Raw genomic sequence first — 22,352 nt, 5'->3', positions numbered from 1 at the left:
TGTATTCAAAAGATACCCTTTCCACACTCTGCTTAAAGATAGAAATTTACTCATATTCAAAGATTTCATATGTAATTATGGCCACAGGAGTCACAAATCTTGAAACTTCTTATCTCATGACTCATTTCATTTAGAATCAATGTATCCTCTAAATTAAATTTGTCTTCTGATAGTGCAATTAACCAACAGGATATACGTGGACTTAATCTATTTCATTGCTTTCATGTTAAGATTAAAATCAAAATGTTTTTAAATTCAGACCTTATTTTATCTGTACTTTTCAACGTGTACCACATGATCAACTCCTCAGTTGATGCCATTAAACATGTATGAATCTCAATCTGACTTTCTGAATCTGCATATTTAAAAGTGAACAATAGAACTGAAACTGATAATGATATTGAACTTTCATAATGAATAAGACTAGGTTTTAATATCAAATTTGAGACTTTTCCAACAACTGATATAACTGAAAAGTTACAGAATTTGAGTAAGTTGTTGCAAAGAAATTGACTCATCAGTGAAAAGGGAGGCTTCAACAAGACGCAGGTAGGGAACAGTTACTTCTTGATATTCCAGTGAGTTGGAATTCCTCAATAAACTGGCTGTAATTATATGAGCTGTAAAGACACAATGAGACTTTAGATTCTCAGAAGTTTTCTTAATACCATAGCCTATTGGAATCTTGGTTTAAATTATATTAAGCAAATTAAGAGAGCAAAGAAAGGCCCCAAATCCTTAGAAAGAAATACATGAAACAAAATGTCCATTTGTGTCACATTTCTAATGATTATCCAATTTTTGTATGTATATGTGTAGGACAAATACAGTATACAGTTCTTTCACTATGTCTTTAAAGGTGAACAAGATTTCTTTGCTACACAGCAAAAACCTAAACATATTTCTGTTTCATGTTGAGTCTTAGAATAGGAATCTCTTTGGAGACTGGCTGTCTGAAATTCTCTCTTGCATGACCATTCAGGCTTAACCGTAATCCAGCTAAAGCTGGGTCACTGATTGACACTAGGCACTGGGGCAGACAGATGAATTTCTCTGGTTCAGAGTTTAATGGAACAGATCTTTTGATCTCTGATTCTGTAAGGAAGCTGAAGTTCATTTTTTTTTGCCCAAGTTTCTTTGGTGTTAGTACACTGTCGCATACAGATCTCATTCTCATGATTAGAATGTAAGGTAGTGAGGTCAACATTGCTAAACTAATACAGAGATTTATATTCAAGCTTCATGGCAGGTTAACTTGATCATTATTATTTCCAAGGGTGCTTAGTGTATCTAATTCAAATGTGGCATAAGCTCTTTTAAGATCTCAGTTTAGGCATGATGTCTTATATGAATATAAACTACGTAAGAATCCTGTAATTCAGCATTTGCTCTCCTATTTCTAAAATGGCCACAAAATTATTTTAATGTGACTATCAAAGCCTCAAAAATTTAAGAAAAAAGGAATTCAACTATTCCTTACTTTCTTATAGTCCAGTCTTTTTCTCCCTACATCAGCTTCTAAGACACCAAGCAATATCTGAATCAGTGGAGGAAGAGAAAATACAGCAAGCCACATCCCCTACAGTAGAGCTCATTTTTAATTTCTAGTCTAGTCTCATGGATGCAACTGCAAGACCCTTAAAACCTAACTGAAGTTGCTCTAATTTTGCATGTTTACCGAAGTCTTTTCTTGATTAGCCTAGAATAATGGGTGGGCGCACACACACTCACATATCCATGCAGATACACAGATTTTTAAGTCCTTCCCAAGAAAACAGATTGTTTTGCTTTTTATAATAATCCAAGGTCCCCTCCCGTTCAAAGTGATGTGAAGTGGAAGACTTGCAAGGTAAAAAAAAAGTACAAACAGCCAGTTTTTTTTTTTTTTTTTTACTGCATTTACTTCTATGTAGAATATTTTGATAAAGATCTATCCTCCCAGGTCTTTGCCAGCAAATTGAGAGACAAGGTACATTTGGGCACTTTTTCCAAATTTAACTCATATTCAAATAAGACCATTTTTAACAGAAAAAAATGAACAAAATTGGCATAAAAATACAGTATAAAATTTCAAAACACCAGTTTCTCTCTAAGCATCATCTATTAGATTCCTTTCCTTAAAACATGTAGTCATTTTAAACCAAATGTGATCATGTATTTGTTCTAACAGAGCTTTTGGAAGAGTGCAAACTGCTAAGGCCAATAAAGCTGAGATTTTAAACTTTTTGCATTTCAATTGCATAATCAAAACCTGATGATAGCACATCACACACTCCAAGAACGCCATGGGCACTGCACAGCAAATGAAAATTAGTTCTAAAAGCCTTTTCATTCTCTGTGGCAGAGGACGCTCCTCTCCTGGTTGTATATGAAAGAGGATCAGACACAAAATGGAAAAAAAAAATATTATGCCTGTGAGTGAAAGCAAAACCCAAAGAAAACGGAGAGCTTTGGGGGTTGAACTAGAAGAGTGAGCAGCTGTAATTAGCTCCAATGCTGTATGAGAATAAAAAACAAAACCACTTTAAAAAATATAAACAGGCAGAATGCCAGCTGAGATAGTGCCTAGTGCTATAGCAAACCTTGGTAAATAGTGAGCAATATGAAAGTAAATAGAGCTTGCAGACAAAAGTTTGACATCAATTCCTTTGGCTACATTTTTCATAAATTACCGTCTGTAATAAAAGTCATTCTGCCGTATTGCTTTTTAGGTAAGACAACATTTAATACCAAAGGTTGTTTTAAATAAAGGCAGAATATCATCACATATCCTCCACTAAACAGACACATAAGGCAATTTTAATTACCTTCTGTCTGGGGAAGTGTGAAATTTCCTGTGTTTATAGATATATTCATTTTAAGAAGGTAATGCAAGGTTAATCAAGGTAGTGAAAGGGCCTTCTCTCCAGCACTCAGCATTGATTTCTGTCCTGCTTGAAACATGGTTTCCTTATTCATTCATATTCCTTATTAAGCAAACTGACCTTGCAAAAAGTGTTAAATTAAATCAGAACTTGCCTATGCATTTCCTATTTGTGCATGCTGAAGGCTATGACTTTGAATTATTATTATTATTTTTTTTTTTTTTTGCGGTATGCGGGCCTCTCACTGTTGTGGCCTCTCCCGTTGCGGAGCAACAGGCTCCGGACGCGCAGGCTCAGCAGCCATGGCTCACAGGCCCAGCCGGACCGGGGCACGAACCCGTGTCCCCTGCATCAGCAGGTGGACTCTCAACCACTGCACCACCAGGGAAGCCCTTGAATTATTATTAACCATGAATTATTGTAGAAGCTTTCATATTTGTTCATTCCACTGAGTTTAGATGAAAATATGCTCAAGCCATGTCAGTAGGAGGCACGTGTGTGTTGTGTTAATATGGTCCTTAATACATTTAAGGCAACCAATTCCTTAAAATAAAATAACTTGATCTTCTTCCTGATCTGTTTAAGACAGACATAGAGAAAAAGGTATCTTGGGACTGGCACTCTATTTCCTCGTATTTCCTCAGTTTTATCTTTCTACCCACAGCTTCTACAAAATTTTTAAATTTTGCAGAAAGGGCTAATTCTTCTGTATAAACGACATGAATAGAGTCAGACATTCTAAGGAGTGTGCTCTATAAGAAAGGGCAAGGCCAAGAAGTGACTCCATTCTCCAATGGCATTTTGCAGTTTTTCAATAATTCTTGAAATAAGCCTGTGGCCAGGCTTGAGTCTGATGCAAAGATGGAACACTGGTAAATATGAGAAGAAAAAGCATCCCCGGGGCTTCCCTGGAGGCACAGTGATTAAGAATCCGCCTGCCAATGCAGGGGACATGGGTTTGAGCCCTGGTCCAGGAAGATCCCGCATGCTGCGGAGCAGCTAAGCCCGTGCTGTACAACTACTGAGCCTGCGCCCTAGAGCCTGCGAGCCACAACTACTGAGCCCATGTGCCTAGAGCCCGTGTTCTGCAACAAGCGAAGCCACCACAGTGAGAAGCCTGCGCACCGCAACGAAGAGTAGCCCCCGCTCGCCACGAGAGAAAGCCCGCGCACAGCAATGAAGACCCAATGCAGCCAAAAATAAATGATTAAAAAAAAAAAAAGCATCCCCTTTTAAGTTGGGGACTATGAATCCCTTAGATATCCCCATTCTTTCCTATTTTTCTTCTTTAACTCATCACCACTTGATATACATTTGTTTCCCTGTTAGAATATAAGAAGCATGAAAGAATTTGTTTTGTCCACTGCTATATCCCCAATCCCTAAAGCTCATTGGAGGTGCTCCACAAATACGTTGTGAATGATTGAATGGAGAGAAACCAAAACTGATAACCTGTCAGGCCTGAATTATGCATGTACTCCCCCTTATTCTTCACTTTCTGAAACCTGCACCTTTAGAATCCTATAGGCACCTCATAACCGTACGTTAGAATGGCTGGCTGCCAGTCCTTACTTTGTCTATCTTTCTGTTGTACCTTAGAAAACTACCAACTCTTCTTTTTAAGACTTTTTTAGATTCAGTAATACTCTATCTCTTTTAGTCCTTTTAATTTTTTGAAAACTCATTCCCTTGTCCTATACTGGATTCTTTATGGGATTAATTGTGGGCATGCCCTAATCATAGCCTTTGCTATATGACTCTTCTCATCTTGTATGGAGTCCATAAGAAGCCTGCCCACCCTCTTGGCTTCAACTTTCATAGCTGTACTGATGACTACAAATATTTTCCTTCAGCAATGTTGTAGCTCTAAAATTTCTTTCCTTATAAGAAACAATATGGTGGGAATTTCCATTTGTATTGCCCTTTCCAGTTCTCTCTCCAGACCTGTGTATTTTTATTCACGGAGTCATTACTTTTCTTTGTATTGTTCCTAAAACCAACAATATCTAATCACTCTCCATATTTTATTCATTTTATACAAATAGATCTAACTAAAAACCCCTTGCCCCCAGTCCCCTTATCTTGAGATGTGGTGCCTAGACACTTAACAGCATCTTTACGGCCTTCTTGCTTCACTGCTCTCCTCTGCAATCTTTCTAGAACTATTACAGCACTGCTTCAATCATACAACTCCCTCGCTTATTGCGAAGGACTTGTGATATCGATGGTTATTAGAGTCTACATTCCTGGCACAGGTTTCAATGCCCATTACAAACAGGGTCCCAACCTCCCTTAACAGTTTTTCTCATAACTGTCTTCCATGAATTTGTCATCTGTAGCCTACCAAGTCAGCTCAGTTGTGTTTTCCTATTTACATGTTTACTAATACTCCTCTGTGGAAAAGTTTCCCACTCATTTACGTCTATTCAAATCTTACTCATTCTTCAAGAGGCAGTTCAAATATAATTGCCTTCATGACCTCCATTAAAAGTCTCTGGACTAACAGAGCTGGAAATACTCTGCTTTCTGAGTGCCTTAGCATGATTTTATTACTCACTGAAAGTCTGTAATTTACTATTTGGAATGTGCTCCATCCTTTCCTGAGTGTCTGCTTTCTTTCTTCTACTAGATTAAAATTCCTTGAGAGCAGATCCTGTGCATTTCTGACGTGTTTATTTCACTCAGTGCCTTGCACATAGTAGGTACATGTTCAATTAATATAAAATATTTTTATTAAGTTGAAATAAAAAGTCTATTTTCATGTTTAATTTGATGATAGATTATAATTGAGTTATTCACTTAGTATTTAGGCATCAAAAATGAGTTGCATACCTTTACATAGGAAACCAAGACTCCAACCTCTAAGACAATCAATCCAGAGGAAAAAAATTACATAACTTCTTATTCTTTTGTCATATGCATCATCATATGATTCCCATTCCACTTCTTTGCTCTTTGGCAATTTTTAACAGTCAGATTTCTGAGCAGTTGCTCAAGAAGTTATATCTAGGGCTTTCAATTTTGTAACATTCCAGATGGAACTGAACTATTATTAACTTCTAGGATTTTTTAAATTATTCATATACTTAATTTTTTTCTAAATTAATTGCTTTTCAAATTTCCTGGTATAATTTAGTGACATTTACCATATACAAGGAATATCATCCCCTATAAATCATCTCTGCTGGGGCAAGTTTACCCAGTATAAATGGAAGCATCTAGGAGCAAGGTAGATGATCTATAGAAGGTGATGCCTTCGAGTCCTATCCTAATCCCAAGCAGGAACTTAAATAATGACCCAGGCAGAAAAACTGGATTTCATTTATCTTTTCCAGCTGTCAAGGCTGAATTTTCAACATGTTTAGCTCAGTCAAATTCTCCTTCACTAGTATTAGAAATCTAAAAGCTGTAGTTTCCTTCATATAAATAGGAGGTCTCTTGCTATGCACCTTCTCTCATCAAAATATCACCTACAAGGAAAGAAAGGTCATAGAGGGCTTCTGTGGTGGCGCAGTGGTTGACAGTCCACCTGCCGATGCAGGGGACGCGGGTTCATGCCCCGGTCCGGGAAGATGCCACATGCCGCGGAGCGGCTGGGCCCGTGAGCCGTGGCTGCTGAGCCTGCGCATCCGGAGCCTGTGCTCCGCAACGGGAGAGGCCACAACAGTGAGAGGCCCGCGTACCGCAAAAAAAATAAAAATTAAAATTAAAAAAAATGGTCATAGAATTTTATTTACATGTAACTTTGAGCAAACAAGTGCCTTCTACAAGATGATAGATTATTGATTTTTGGAAGAGGAGTTAATATATTTTACAAAGTTTTAGTGCATATAATATACAGAAAAATTAGAAAATTTTTTAATGTTATTATACAAACATGTTACTCTCTAAATGTAATATGCAAAATTGTACTAATATTCTAGATTGCATATGAAAATTAAACATTTGACAAAAATCTCCAATAATTTCAAGATCCAGTAAACAAGCATTTAATTAGCTCTTACTATTCACCCCTCCATTTACTCCCTGTCTTATGCCCACCTCTCCCTTCGTGTTAGTGGCTGCATTACAAGTTGGCACTGTCACAGGTATTCCTTTGTGTCTGGCAATGGTCTGACTTCACATTCTCTTTTATTTCACTTCAAAACATTTGTTTGTGTTTCTTTCATCCATCAGATGACAGATATCTCAAGAACTGCAACTGCGTCTTATTTGTCTTTGAACTTCAACACCTAGAAATATTAGAATATGGTTAGTGTCAAGTAGAAGACTGCTAAATTGAACCGAGTAAGTTTTAGAGGGAAAGGGAGCAATCCTGTCCCAGAACTTCCCAAGAATCTGTATTCTACAGTTTGCTCCTGACTTCTTAAGCAAATCCTTGATTCAGCAATTCCACTTCTTCTGCCAGCCCCAGATCCTTACTCTGCTTCCGCCATTATCCATTAAGTTAACAGCATCACCGAATGCCATTCTTAATGGCACAGAGAAAGGTTGGGGCTTATCACCTGTTTTCCCTTAAAGGCTCTAATTATCTATATCCACTTTTACCTTAGACTAAAAATAAACCTTCCATTATTACCAAACCTAGGGTATCAAGGTCTTTCCCAGATTTTTCAACAATATTGGCCCATATCAACCATGATATATAGGCACAAAGAAATCCCATGATTTGAAGAAAAAAATGAGATTATTTTATTTAAAATCCATTGTGTACTCTGCTCTGTGCTACACATATCATCTATAATGTGGTGAAACCAGAGCCAATACACCACATAAGAATCTATAATTATGTAAGGAGCTGTAATTATGTTTCAGCAATGGGACTTCAGAATGTAAACAGGCTTTCTACATAAAACTTATACTTTAAAAAGAATATTTCATAATGTTAAAACAGTTAATTCAGCAGGCAGATGTCACAACTCTAAATTTGTATAAATTTAATCACATGGGCTAAAAATAAATGAAGCAAAAGATGGACAGAGACTGTATTAATAGATACATCTACATATGTACTTAGAAATTTTAACATATGTCTCTTAGGCTGATAGAACACACCACATGTACACACACACAAAAACAGAAAAATATGGATTTGAACAGCACAAGTAAAAAATATCAATAATAAAATCAATAATAAAATAACTTTAAAAAGTTCAAATATTTGGTAATTAAGTAACATTTCTAAATAACCCAAAATGAAAATTAGAAAATATTTTTAACTTTAATGGTAATGAAAATAAAATACATTAAAAGATTTGGAATATAGATAAAATACTGCTTAGAACAAAATTTAAAATAATAGAAAAATATAACAGAAAAAATCAGCAAAGCCAAAAGTTGGTGTTTTAAAATGACTAATACAATTGATAAACTCCTACTAATACCAATTATGAAAAAGGAGAGAGTACTCGCTGTCAACAATGGAAATAAAAGGGACACAATACAAATCCTATAGAAATTTAAAAGATAACAGAAGTTTATTGCAAACAAATTCAGGCCAATAGGTGTGAAAAATATAAAATGTACAAATTTCTCAAAAACACAAATTTTAAAACTAACGTAAGAAAAAATATATTTTTTCAATATATTTGTAATTAGAAATCTTCTCATGAAAATCTCCTTCCAAAAAGATATCAACATGTTTTATCAAATCAAACCCTCCCCCCATACCAAAACACGACATGGATTTTGTAATAGAAAATTACATGCCAAACTCTTCCATGATTGTAGAAGCAAAAATCCTGTCCAAGATTATAGTAAACTGAATCTGTCAGAATGGAAAGCACTGATGCTGTGAGACATAGTAGCGTTTATTTTATGAATGGAAATTTGGTTTAATATTTGAAAATCAATCAATGCAATTAACTATATTAACAGGAAAAAAAAGAAAAATAATATTATCACAACAGATGAAGAAAAAAGTATCTGGCAAAATTCAAAATTGATTCATAAAATTGTTGTTGTTGTTTTGCAGTACAGTAATATAATAGAACTTCCTAATTCTGATAATGGGTATCCTCTTCCCCTCAAAAAAGCAAAAATTATTGCCATAGCCATAGCAGTCACTGCAGGCCTTGGGTGGATTGTTATTATTAATATTATTTTGTAACATCTTTGTTGGAGTATAATTGTTTACATTGTTGTGTTAGTTACTGCTGTATAACGGAGTGAATCAGCTATACGTATACATATATCCCCATATCTCCTCACTTTTCATCTCCCTCCCACCCTCCCTATCCCACCCGTCTAGGTGGTCACAAAGCACCGAGCTGATCTCCCTGTGCTATGCGGCTGCTTCCCACTAGCTACCTGTTTTACATTTGGTAATGTATGTATGTCCATGCCACTCTCTCACTTCATCCCAGCTTACCCTTCCCGCCCCGCCTGTCCTCAAGTCCATTCTCTAGTAGGTCTGCGTCTTTATTCCTGTCCTGTCTCCAGGTTCATCGGAACCATTTTGTTTTCTTAGATTCCATATATATGTGTTAGCATACGGTACTTGTTTTTCTCTTTCTGACTTACTTCACTCTGTAGGACAGACTCTAGATCCATCCACCTTGCTACAAATAACTCAATTTTGTTTCTTTTTATGGCTGAATAATATTCCACAGTAATATATATGTGCCACATCTTCTTTATCCATTCATCTGTCGATGGACATTTAGGTTGCTTCCATGTCTTGGCTATTATAAATAGTGCTGCAATGAACGTTGTGGTACCTGACTCTTTTTGAATTATGGTTTTCTCAGGGTATATTCCCAGTAGTGGGCTTGGTGGGTCGTATGGTAGTTCTATTTTTAGTTTTTTAATGAACCTCCATATTGTTCTCCATAGTGGCTATATCAGTTTACATACCCACCAACAGTGCAAGACTGTTCCCTTTTCTCCACACCCTCTGCAGCATTTATTGTTTGTAGATTTTTTGATGATAGCTATACTGACTGGAGTGAGGTAATACCTCATTGTAGTTTTGATTTGCATTTCTCTAATGATTAGTGATGTTGAGCATCCTATCATGTGTTTGTGGGCAATCTGTATATCTTCTTTGGAGAAATGTCTATTTAGGTCTTCTGCCCATTTTTGGATTGGGTTGTTTGTTTTCTTGTTATTGAGCTGCATGAGTTGCTTGTATATTTTGGAGAGTCAGTTGCTTCATTTGCAAATATTTTCTCCCATTCGGAGAGTTGTCTTTTCAGCTTGTTTATGGCTTCCTTTGTTGTGCAAAAGCTTTTAAGTTTAATTAGGTCCCATTTGTTTATTTTTGTTCTTATTTCCATTTCTCTAGGAGGTGGGTCAAAACAGATCTTGCTGTGATTTATGTCATAGAGGGTTCTACCTATGTTTTCCTCTAAGAGTTTGATAGTGTCTGGCCTTACATTTAGGTCTTTAATCCATTTTGAGTTTATTTTTGTGTATGGTGTTAGGGAGTGTTCTAATTTCATTCTTTTAAATGTAGCTGTCCAGTTATCACAACACCACTTATTGAAGAGGCTGTCTTTTCTCCATTGTATATTCTTGCCTCCTTTATCAAAGATAAGGTGACCATATGTGTGTGGGTTTATCTCTGGGCTTTCTATCCTGTTCCATTGATCTATATTTCTGTTTTTGTGCCAGTACCACACTGTCTTGATTACTGTAGCTTGGTAGTATAGTCTGAAGTCAGGGAGCCTGATTCCTCCAGCTCCGTTTTTCTTTCTCAAGATTGCTTTGGCTATTCTGGGTCTTTTGTGTTTCCATGGAAATTGTGAAGTTTTTTGTTCTAGTTCTGTGAAAAATGCCACTGGTAGTGTGATAGGGATTGCATTGAATCTGTAGATTGCTTTGGGTAGTAGAGTCATTTTCACAATGTTGATTCTTCCAATCCAAGAACATGGTACATCCCTCCATCTGATTGTATCATCTTTAATTTCTTTCATGAGTGTCATAGTTTTCTGCATACAGGTCTTTTGTCTCCTTAGGTAGGTTTATTCCTAGGTATTTTATACTTTTTGTTGCAATGGTATATGGGAGTGTTTCCTTAATTTCTGTTTCAGATTTTTCATCATTAGTGTATAGGAATGCAAGAGATTTCTGTGCATTAATTTTTGTATCCTGCTACTTTACCAAATTCATTGATTAGCTCTAGTAGTTTTCTGGTAGCATCTTTAGGATTCTCTATGTATACTATCATGTCATCTGCAAACAGTGACAGCTTTACTTCTTCTTTTCCAATTTGGATTCCTTTTATTTCTTTTTCTTCTCTTATTGCTGTTGCTAAAAATTCCAAAACTATGTTGAATAACAGTGGTGAGTGGATAACCTTATCTTGTTCCTGATATTAGTGGAAATGGTTTCAGTTTGTTACAATTGAGAACGATGTTAGCTGTGGGTTTGTCATATACAACCTTTATTATGTTGAGGTCAGTTCTCTCTATGCCTATTTTCTGGAGGGTTTTTATCATAAATGGGTGTTGAATTTTATTGAAAGCTTTTTGTGCATTTATTGAGATGATCATATGGATTTTATCAGTTAGTTTTTTAATATGGTATATCACACTGACTGATTTAGGTATATTGAAGAATCCTTGCATTCCTGGGATAGACCCCAATTGATCATGGTGTATGATCCTTTTAATATGCTGCTGGATTCTGTTTGCTAGTATTTTGTTGAGGATTTTCGCATCTCGGTTCATCAGTGATATTGGCCAGCAGTTTTCTTTTTTTGTGACATCTTTGCCTTGTTTTGGTGTCAGGGTGATGGTGGCCTCGTAGAATGAGTTTGGGAGTGTTCCTCCTCTGCTATATTTTGGAAGAGTTTGGGAAGGATAGGTGTTAGCTCTTCTCTAAATGTTTCATAGAATTTGCCTGTAAAGCCATCTTATCCTGGGCTTTTGTTTGTTGGAAGATTTTAAAGCACAGTTTCAATTTAAGTGCTTGTGGTGGTTCTGTTTATATTTTCTGTTTCTTCCTGGTTCAGTCTTGGAAGGTTGTGCTTTTCTAAGAATTTGTCCATTTCTTGCAGCTGTCCATTTTATTGGCCTGTAGTTGCTCATGATCCTTTGTATTTCTGCAGTGTTAGTTGTTACTTTTCCTTTTTCATTTCTAATTCTGTTGACTTGAGTCTTCCTTTTTCTCTTGATGAGTCTGGCTAATGGTTTATCAATATTTTTTATCTTCTCAAAGAACCAGCTTTTAGTTTTATTGATCTTTACTATCGTTTTCTTCATTTCTTTTTATTTCTGATCTGATCTTTATGAGGTTTTCTGCTAAATTTGGGGGGCTTTTGTTCTTCTTTCTCTAATTGCTCTATGTGTAATGTTAGGTTGTTTATATGAGATTTTTCTTATTTCTTGAGGTAGGACTGTATTGCTATAAATTTCCCTCTTAGAACTGCTTTTGCTGCATCCCATATGTTTTGGGTTGTCATGTTTTCATTGTCATTTTGTTTCTAGGTATCTTTTGATTTCCTCTTTGATTTCTTCAGTGATCTCTTGGTTATTTAGTAGTGTATTGTTTAGCCTCCATGTGTTTGTATTTTTTAGTTTTTTCCCTGTAATTGATATCTAGTCTCATAGCGTTGTGGCTGGAAAAGATACTTGATACGATTTCAGTTTTCTTAAATTTACCAAGGCTTGATTTGTGACCCAACATATGATCTATCCTGGAGAATATCCCATGAGCACTTGAGAAGAAAGTGTATTATCTTGTTTTTGGATGGAATGTCCTATAAATATCAGTTAGGTTCATCGTGTTTAATGTGTCATTTAAAGCTTGTATTTACTTACTTATTTCATTTTGATTGATCTGTCCATTGGTTAAAGTGGGGTGTTAAAGTCCCCTACTATTATTGTGTTTCTGTCGATTTCCCCTTTTATGGCTATTAGCGTTTGCCTTATGTACTGAGGTGCTCCTATGTTGGGTGCATAAATATTTATAATTGTTATATCTTCCTCTTGGATTGATCCCTTGATCATTATGTAGTATCCTTCTTTGTCTCTTGTAATAGTCTTTATTTTAAAGTCCATTTTGTCTCAGAATTGCTACTCCAGCTTTCTTTTGATTTCCATTTGCATGGAATATCTTTTTCCATCCCCTCATTTTCAGTCTGTATGTGTCCCTTGGTCTGAAGAGGGTCTCTTGTAGACAGCATATACATGGTCTTGTTTTTGTATCCATTCAGCCAGTCTATGTCTTTTGGTTGGAGCATTTAATCCATCTACATTTAAGGTAGTCATTGATATGTACTTTCTTAATTGTTTTGGTTTTCTTAATTGTTTTGGGTTTGTTATTGTAGGTCTTTTCCTTCTCTTGTGTTTCCTACCTAAAGAAGTTCCTTTAGCATTTGTTGTAAAGCTGGTTTTATGGTTCTGAATTCCCTTAGCTCTTGCTTGTCTTTAAAGGTTTTAACTTTTCCATCAAATCTAAATGAGATCTTTGCTGGGTAATCTTGGTTGTAGGTTTTTTCCTTTCATCACTTGAAATGTGTCCTGCCACTCTCTTCTGGCTTGCAGAGTTTCTGCTGAAGGATCAGCTGTTAACCTTATGGGGATTCCCTTGTGTGTTATTTGTTGCTTTTCCCTTGATGCTTTAATATTTTTTCTTTGTATTTAATTTTTGATAGTTTGATTAATATGTGTCTTGGCATGTTTCTCCTTGGATTTATCCTGTATGTGACTCTCTGTGCTTCCTGGACTTGATTGACTATTTCCTTTCCCATATTAGGGAAGTTTCAACTATAATCTCTTCAAATATTTTCTCAGTCCCTTTCTTTTTCCCTTCTTCTTCTGGGACACCTATAATTCAAATATTGGTGCATTTAATGTTGTCCCAGAGGTCTCTGAGACTGTCCTCAATTCTTTTCATTCTTTTAACTTTATTCTGCTGCGGTAGTTATTTCCACTATTTTATCTTCCAGGTCACCTGTCTGTTCTTCTGCCTCAGTTATTCTGCTGTTGATTCCTTCTAGAGAATTTTAAATTTCATTTATTGCTGTTCTCCATTGTTTGTTTGCTCTTTAGTTTTTCTAGGTGCTTGTTAAACGTTTCTTGTATTTTCTCCATTCTGTTTCCAAGATTTTGCATCATCTTCACTATCATTACTCTGAATTCTTTTTCAGATAGACTGCCTGTTTCCTCTTCATTTGTTTGGTCTGGTGGGTTATTATCTTGCTCCTTTTCTGCTACATATTTCTCTGTCTTCTCATTTTGCTTAACTTACTGTGTTTGGGGTCTGCTTTTCACTGGCTGCAAGTTTGTAGTTCCTGTTGTTTTTGGTGTCTGCCCCCAATGGATAAGGTTGGTTCAGTGGGTTGTGTAGGCTCCCTGGTGGAGGGGACTAGTGCCTGTGTTCTGGTGAATGAGGCTGGATCTTGTCTTTCTGGTAGGCAGGACCATGTCCGGTGGTGTGTTTTGGTGTGTCTGTGAACTTAGTATGATTTTAGGCAGCCTCTCTGCTAATGGGTGGGGTTCCTGTCTTGCTATTTGTTTGGCATGGGGTGTCTAGCACTGGAGCTTGCTGGTCATTTAGTGGAGGTGGGTCTTAGTGTTGAGATGGAGATCTCTGGGAGAACTCTTGTCAATTGATATTACGTGAGGCCAGGAGGCCTCTGGTGGTCCAATGCCCTGAATTCAGTTCTCCCACTTCAGAGGCTCAGGTCTGACACCTGGTCAGAGCACAAAGACCCTGTCAGCCAAACGGCTCTGTTTTGAAGAACCAGACGTTCACGGACATAATTTATTGGCACTGATAGGTATGAATTGATTTGGCCACAATTCGTAAAGGCACAATTCCCTTCAGACTTTCCTCATGTGCACAAGAGCAAATGCTTTACTCCGAGACATCAGAACAAATGAGCGGATGTTGATGAGTTTGCTGCCTCCAAACTCTGGAACTCCACACTCCAGAGGCCCTCCTTTGGAGGTGCTGCCTCTCCCCTTCCGAACAGGTCCTAAGTTTTAGGAATAACCCTTTGAAGAGCTAATTTATTGGGATACCAGCCTCAGGGCAGCCAGGCCAGGGCTCTCAAACTTGTCTGCGGTCTCTCCCATCACCCTGTGGTTTCTTTTTTTAACATCTTTATTGAGGTATAATTGCTTTACAATGGTGTGTTAGTTTCTGCTTTATAACAAAGTGAATCACTTATACATATACATACGTTCCCATATCTCTTCCCTCTTCCGTCTTCCTCCCTGCCACCCTCCCTATCCCACCACTCCAGGCGGTCACAAAGCACCGAGCTGATCTCCCTGTGCTATGCGGCTGCTTCCCACTAGCTATCTACCTTATGTTTGGTAGTGTATATATGTCCATGCCTCTCTCTCGCTTTGTCAGACCTCACCCATCCCCCTCCCCATATGCTCAAGTCCGTTCTCTAGTAGGTCTGTGTCTTTATTCCTTTCTTACCCCTAGGTGCTTCATGACTTTTTTTCCCCTTAAATTCCATATATATGTGTTAGCATATGGTATTTGTCTTTCTCTTTCTGACTTACTTCACTCTGTATGACAGACTCTAGGTCTATCCACCTCATTACAAATAGCTCAATTTCGTTTCTTTTTATGGCTGAGTAATATTCCATTGTATATATGTGCCATTTCTTCTCTATCCATTCATCTGACGGTGGCCACTTAGGTTGTTTCCATCTCCGGGCTATTGTAAATAGAACTGCAGTGAACATTTTGGTACATGACTCTTTTTGAATTATGGTTTTCTCAGGGTATATGCCCAGTAGTGGGATTGCTGTTTCATATGGTAGTTCTATTTGTAGTTTTTTAAGGAACCTCCATACTGTCCTCCATAGGGGATGTCCCAATTCACATTCCCACCAGCAGTGAAAGAGTGTTCCCTTTTCTCCACACCCTCTCCAGCACTTATTGTTTCTAGTTTTTTGATGATGGCCATTCTGACTGGTGTGAGATGATATCTCATTGTAGTTTTGATTTGCATTTCTCTAATGATTAATGATGTTGAGCATTCTTTCATGTGTTTGTTGGCAGTCTGTATATCTTCTTTGGAGAAATGTCTATTTAGGTCTTCTGCCCATTTTTGGATTGGGTTGTTTGTTTTTTTGTTATTGAGCTGCATGAGCTGCTTGTAAATTTTGGAAATTAAACCTTTGTCAGTTGCTTCATTTGCAAATATCTTCTCCCATTCTGAGGACTGTCTTTTGGTATTGTTTATGGTTTCCTTTGCTGTGCAAAAAAGTTTGAAGTTTCATTAGGTCCCATTTGTTTATTTTTGTTTTTATTTCCATTTCTCTAGGAGGTGGGTCAAAAAGGATCTTGCTGTGATTTATGTCATAGAGTGTTCTGCCTATGTTTTCCTCTTAACAGTTTGATAGTTTCTGGCCTTACATTTAGGTCTTTAATCCATTTTGAGCTTATTTTTGTGTATGGTGTTAGGGAGTGATCTAATCTCATACTTTTACATGTACCTGTCCAGTTTTCCCAGCACCACTTATTGAAGAGGCTGTCCTTTCTCCACTGTACATTCCTGCCTCCTTTATCAAAGATAAGGTGACCATATGTGCGTGGGTTTATCTCTGGGCTTTCTATCCTGTTCCATTGATCTATCTTTCTGTTTTTGTGCCAGTACTATACTGTCTTGATTACTGTGGCTTTGTAGTATAGTCTGAAGTCAGGGAGACTGATTCCTCCAACTCCGTTTTTCATTCTCAAGATTGCTTTGGCTATTCGGGGTCTTTTGTGTTTCCATACAAATTGTGAAATTTTTTGTTCTAGTTCTGTGAAAAATGCCACTGGTAGTTTGATAGGGATTTCACTGAATCTGTGGATTGCTTTGGGTAGTAGAGTCATTTTCACAATGTTGATTCTTCCAATCCAAGAACAGGGTATATCTTTCCATCTATTTGTATCATCTTTAATTTCTTTCATGAGTGTCATAGTTTTCTGCATACAGGTCTTTTGTCTCCTTAGGTAGGTTTATTCCTAGGTATTTTATACTTTTTGTTGCAATGGTATATGGGAGTGTTTCCTTAATTTCTGTTTCAGATTTTTCATCATTAGTGTATAGGAATGCCAGAGATTCCTGTGCATTAATTTTGTATCCTGCTACTTTACCAAATTAATACATTAGCTCTAGTAGTTTTCTGGTAGCATCGTTAGGCTTCTCTATGTATAGTATCATGTCATCTGCAAACAGTGACAGCTTTACTTCTTCTTTTCTGATTTGTATTCCTTTTATTTCCTTTTCTTCTCTGATTGCTATGGCTAAAACTTCCAAAATTATGTTGAATAAGAGTGGTGAGAGTGGACAACCTTGTCTTGTTCCTGATCTTAGTGGAAATGCTTTCAGTTTTTCACCATTGAGGATGATGTTGGGTGGGTTTGTCATGTATGGCCTTTATTATGTTGAGGAAAGTTCCCTCTATGCCTACTTTCTGCAGGGTTTTTATCATAAATGGGTGTTGAATTTTGTCAAAAGCTTTCTCTGCATCTATTGAGATGATCATATGGTTTTTCTGCTTCAATTTGTTAATATGGTTTATCACATTGATTGATTTGAGTATATTGAAGAATCCTTGCATTCCTGGGATAAACCCCACTTGATCATGGTGTATGATCCTTTTAATGTGCTGCTGGATTCTGTTTGCTAGTATTTTGTTGAGGATTTTTGCATCTATGTTCATCAGTGATATTGGCCTGTAGTTTTCTTTCTTTGTGACATCCTTGTCTGGTTTTGGTATCAAGGTGATGGTGGCCTCATAGAAGGAGTTTGGGAGTGTTCCTCCCTCTGCTATATTTTGGAAGAGTTTGAGAAGGATAGGTGTTAGCTCTTCTCTAAATGTTTGATAGAATTCGCCTGTGAAGCCACCTGTTCCTGAGCTTTTGTTTGTTGGAAGATTTTTAATCACAGTTTCAATTTCAGTGCTTGTGGTTGGTCTGTTCATATATTCTATTTCTTTCTGATTCAGTCTTGGCAGGTTGTGCACTTCTAAGAATTTGTCCATTTCTTCCAGGTTGTCCACTTTATTGGCATAGAGTTGCTTGTAGTAATCTCTCATGATCTTCTGTATTTCTGCAGTGTCAGTTGTTACTTCTCCGTTTTCATTTCTAATTCTATTGATTTGAGTCTTCTCTCTTTTTTTCTTGATGAGTCTGACTAATGTTTTATCAACTTGGTTTATCTTCTCAAAGAACCAGCTTTTAGTTTTATTGATCTTTGCTATCATTTCCTTCATTTCTTTTTCATTTATTTCTGATCTAATTTTTATGATTTCTTTCCTTCTGCTAACTTTGGGGTTGTTTGTTCTTGTTTCTCTCATTGCTTTAGGTGCAAGGTTAGGTTGTTTATTCGAGATGTTTCCTGTTCCTTAAGGTAGGCTTGTATTGCTATAAACTACCCTCTTAGAACTTCTTTTGCTGCATCCCATAGGTTTTGGGTTGTCATCTCTCCACTGTCTTTTGTTTCTAGGTATTTTTTTATTTCCTCTTTGATTTCTTCAGTAATCACTTCGTTTTTATGTAGTGTATTGTTTAGCCTCCGTGTGTTTGTATTTTTTACAGATCTTTTCCTGTAATTGATATCTAGTCTCATAGCATTGTGGTCGGAAAAGATACTTGATACAATTTCAATTTTCTTAAATTTACCAAGGCTTGATTTGTGACCCAAGATATGATCTATCCTGGAGAAGGTTCCATGAGCACTTGAGAAAAATGTGTATTCTGTTGTTTTTGGATGGAATGTCCTATAAATATCAATTAAGTCCATCTTGTTTAATGTATCATTTAAAGCTTGTGTTTCCTTATTTATTTTCATTTTGGATGAGCTGTCCATTGGTGAGAGTGGGGTGTTAAAGTCCCCTATTATGAATGTGTTACTGTCGATTTCCCCTTTTATGGCTGTTAGTATTTGCCTTATGTATTGAGGTGCTCCTATGTTGGGTGCATAAATATTTACAATTGTTATATCTTCTTGGATCGATCCCTTGACCATTACGTAGAGTCCTTTTTTGTCTCTTCTAATACTCTTTATTTTAAAATCTATTTTGTCTGATATGAGAATTGCTACTCCAGCTTTCTTTTCGTTTCCATCTGCATGAAATATCTTCTTCCATCCCCTTACTTTCAGTCTGTATGTGTCTCTAGGTCTGAAGTGGGTCTCTTGTAGACAGCATATATATGGGTCTTGTTTTTGTATCCATTCAGCCAATCTGTGTCTTTTGGTGGGAGCATTTAATCCATTTACATTTAAGGTAATTCTCGATATGTATGTTCCTATTCCCATTTTCTTAATTGTTTTGGTTTCGTTATTGTAGGTCTTTTCCTTCTCTTGTGTTTCTTGCCTAAAGAAGTTCCTTTAGCATTTGTTGTAAAGCTGGTTTGGTGGTGCTGAACTCTCTCAGCTTTTGCTTTTCTGTAAAGGTTTTAATTTCTCCATCAATTCTGAATGAGATCCTTGCTGGGTAGAGTAATCTTGGTTGCAGGTTTTTCTCCTTCATCACTTTAAATATGTCCTGCCACTCCCTTCTGGCTTGCAGAGTTTCTGCTGAAAGATCAGCTGTTAACCTCATAGGGATTCCCTTGTGTGTTATTTGTTGTTTTTCCCTTGCTGCTTTTAATATGATTTGTTTGTATTTAATTTTTGACAGTTTGATTAATATGTGTCTTGGCATGTTTCTCCTTGGATTTATCCTGTATGGGACTCTCTGTGCTTCCTGGACTTGATTACTATTTCCTTTCCCATATTAGGGAAGTTTTTATCTATAATCTCTTCAAATATTTTCTCAGTCCCTTTCTTTTTCTCTTCTTCTTCTGGAACCCCTGTAATTTGAATGTTGGTGCGTTTAATGTTGTCCCAGAGGTCTCTGACACTGTCTTCAGTTCTTTTCATTCTTTTTTCTTTATTCTGCTCTGCAGTAGTTATTTCCACTATTTATCTTCCAGGCCACTTATCTGTTCTTCTGCCTCAGTTATTCTGCTATTGATCCCATCTAGAGTATTTTTAATTTCATTTATTGGGTTGTTCATTGTTGTTTGTTTCATCTTTAGTTCTTCTAGGTCCTTGTTAAATGTTTCTTGCATTTTGTCTATTCTATTTCCAAGATTTTGGATCATCTTTACTATCATTATTCTGAATTCTTTTTCAGGTAGACTGCCTATGTCCTCCTCATTTGTTAGGTCTGGTGGGTTTTTATCTTGCTCCTTCATCTGCTGTGTGTTTTTCTGTCTTCTCACTTTGCTTAGCTTACTGTGTTTGGGGGGTCTCCTTTTTGCAGGCTATAGGTTCATAGGTCCCGTTGTTTTTGGTGTCTGTCCCCAGTGGCTAAGGTTGGTTCAGTGGGTTGTGTAGGCTTCCTGGTGGAGGGGACTAGTGCCTGTGTTCTGGTGGATGAGGCTGGATCTTGTCTTTCTGGTGGGCAGGTCCACGTCTGGTGGTATGTTTTGGGGTGTCTGTGGACTTATTATGATCTTAGGCAGCCTCTCTGATAATTGGTGGGGTTGTCCTGTTTTGCTAGTTGTTTGGCATAGGGTGTCCAGCACTGTAGCTTGCTGGTCGTTGAGTGAAGCTGGGTGCTGGCGTTGAGATGGAGATCTCTGGGAGATTTTCACTGTTTGATATTATGTCGAGCTGGGAGGTCTCTTGTTGACCAGTGTCCTGAAGTTGGCTCTCCCACCTCAGAGGCACAGCACTGACTCCTGGCTGCAGCACCAAGAGCCTTTCATCCACACGGCTCAGAATAAAAGGGAGAAAAAATAGAAATAATTAGTAGAAGTAGGAAGAAAGAAAGGAGGGAAGGAAGGAAAAAGGAAACAAAAGAAGGAAAGAAAGAAAGGAGGGAGGGAGGGACAGTGGGAGGAAGGATGGAAGGAAGGAAAAAAGAAAGAAAGAAAGAAGATAAAATAAATTAAAGTAAAATAAAATAAAGTAATTAAATTAAAAATACTAAGAAAAAAATGGATGGATAGGACCTTAGGACAAATGGTGGAAGCAGAGCTATACAGACAAAATCTCATACAGAAGCATACACATACACACTCACAAAAAGAGGAAAAGGGGAAAAATCATAAATCTTGCTCTCAAAGTCCACCTCCTCAATTTGGGATGATCTGTTTAAAGGAGGGAAGGAAGGAAAGAAAGAAAGAAAAAAAGAAGATAAAGTAAAATTAAAAAGTTATTAAAATTAATTATTAAGGAAAAAAAAAACGGACGGATAGAACCCTAGGACAAATGGTGAAAGCAAAGCTATACAGACAAAGTCTCACTCAGAAGCATACACATACACACTCACAAAAAGAGGAAAAGGGGAAAAACCAGAAATCTTGCTCTCAAAGTCCACTTCCTTAATTTGGAATGATTCTTTGTCTATTCATGTATTCCACAGATGCAGGGTACATCAAGTTGATTGTGGAGGTTTAATCCGCTGCTTCCGAGGCTGCTGGGAGAGATTTCCCTTTCTCTTCTTTGTTCTGACAGCTCCCAGGGGCTCAGCTTTCGATTTGGCCCCGCCTCTGTGTGTAGGTTGCCGGAGGGCGTCTGTTTTTCGCTCAAACAGGACGGGGGTTAAAGGAGCTAATGATTCAGGGGCTCTGGCTCACTCAGGCTGGGGGGAGGGAGGGGCACGGAGTGCGGGGTGAGCCTGCAGCGGCAGTGGCTGGCGAGACATTGCACCAGCCGGAGGCTCGCTGTGCATTCTCCCAGGGAAGTTGTCCCTGGATCCCGGGAACCTGGCAGTGGCGGGCTGCACAGGCTCCCCGGAAGAGGGATGTGGATAGTGACCTGTGCTCGCACACAGGCTTCTTGGTGGTGGCAGCAGCAGAAGCTTTAGCATCTCATGCCCGTCTCTGGGATCTGCGCTTTTAGCCGCGGCTCGCGCCCATCTCTGGAGCTCCTTTAAGCAGCGCTCTTAATCCCCTCTCCTCGCGCACCAGGAAACAAAGAGTCTCTTGCCTCTTTGGCAGCTCCAGACCTTTTCCCGGACTCCCTCCCAGCTAGCCGTGGTGCACTAACCCCTTCAGGCTGTGTTCACGCTGCTAACCCCAGTCCTCTCCCTGTGCTCCGAAGCCCGAGCCTCAGCTCGCAGCCCCGCCCGCCCCGGCGGGTGAGCAGACAAGCCTCTCGGGCTGGTGAATGCCGGTCGGCCCTGATCCTCTGTGCAGGAATCTCCCCGCTTTGCCCTCCGCACCCGTTACTGCGCTCTCCTCCATGGCTCCAAACTTCCCCGCTCCACCACCTGCAGTCTCCACCCGCGGAGGGGCTTCCTCGTGTGTGGAAACCTTTCCTCCTTCACAGCTCCCTCCCACTGGTGCAGGTCCCGCCCCTATCCTTTTGTCTCTGTTTATTCTTTTTTCTTTTGCCCTACCCAGGTACGTGGGGGTTTCTTGCCTTTTGGGAGGTCTGAGGTCTTCTGCCAGCCTTCAGTAGGTGTTCTGTAGGAGTTGTTCCATGCGTAGATGTATTTCTGGTGTATCTGTGGGGAGGAAGGTGATCTCCGCGTCTTACTCTTCCGCCATCTTCCCACCCTGTGTTTTCTACACCCCAGGCCTCCAATT

General features: G+C 38.2%; 1 long non-coding RNA gene across 2 annotated transcripts in view; it reads right to left on the bottom strand.

Moving 5' to 3' along the window:
• Positions 1 to 6,556: 6,556 nt before the first annotated feature.
• The window catches only part of LOC137210922 (uncharacterized), a 141,482-nt gene continuing 125,686 nt past the window's right edge, over positions 6,557 to 22,352 (bottom strand). For both annotated transcript variants that reach the window (XR_010936803.1, XR_010936802.1), the window contains one exon: positions 6,557 to 7,096. This is a non-coding gene — a long non-coding RNA (uncharacterized lncRNA). The remainder of the gene's footprint in view (positions 7,097 to 22,352) is intronic.

The sequence above is a fragment of the Pseudorca crassidens genome, chromosome 18 (genome assembly GCF_039906515.1).
Source record: "Pseudorca crassidens isolate mPseCra1 chromosome 18, mPseCra1.hap1, whole genome shotgun sequence".
NCBI lineage: Eukaryota > Metazoa > Chordata > Mammalia > Artiodactyla > Delphinidae > Pseudorca > Pseudorca crassidens.
The sequence above is the reverse complement of the archived record's forward strand: the minus strand, read 5'-3'. Positions and strand labels throughout refer to the sequence as shown.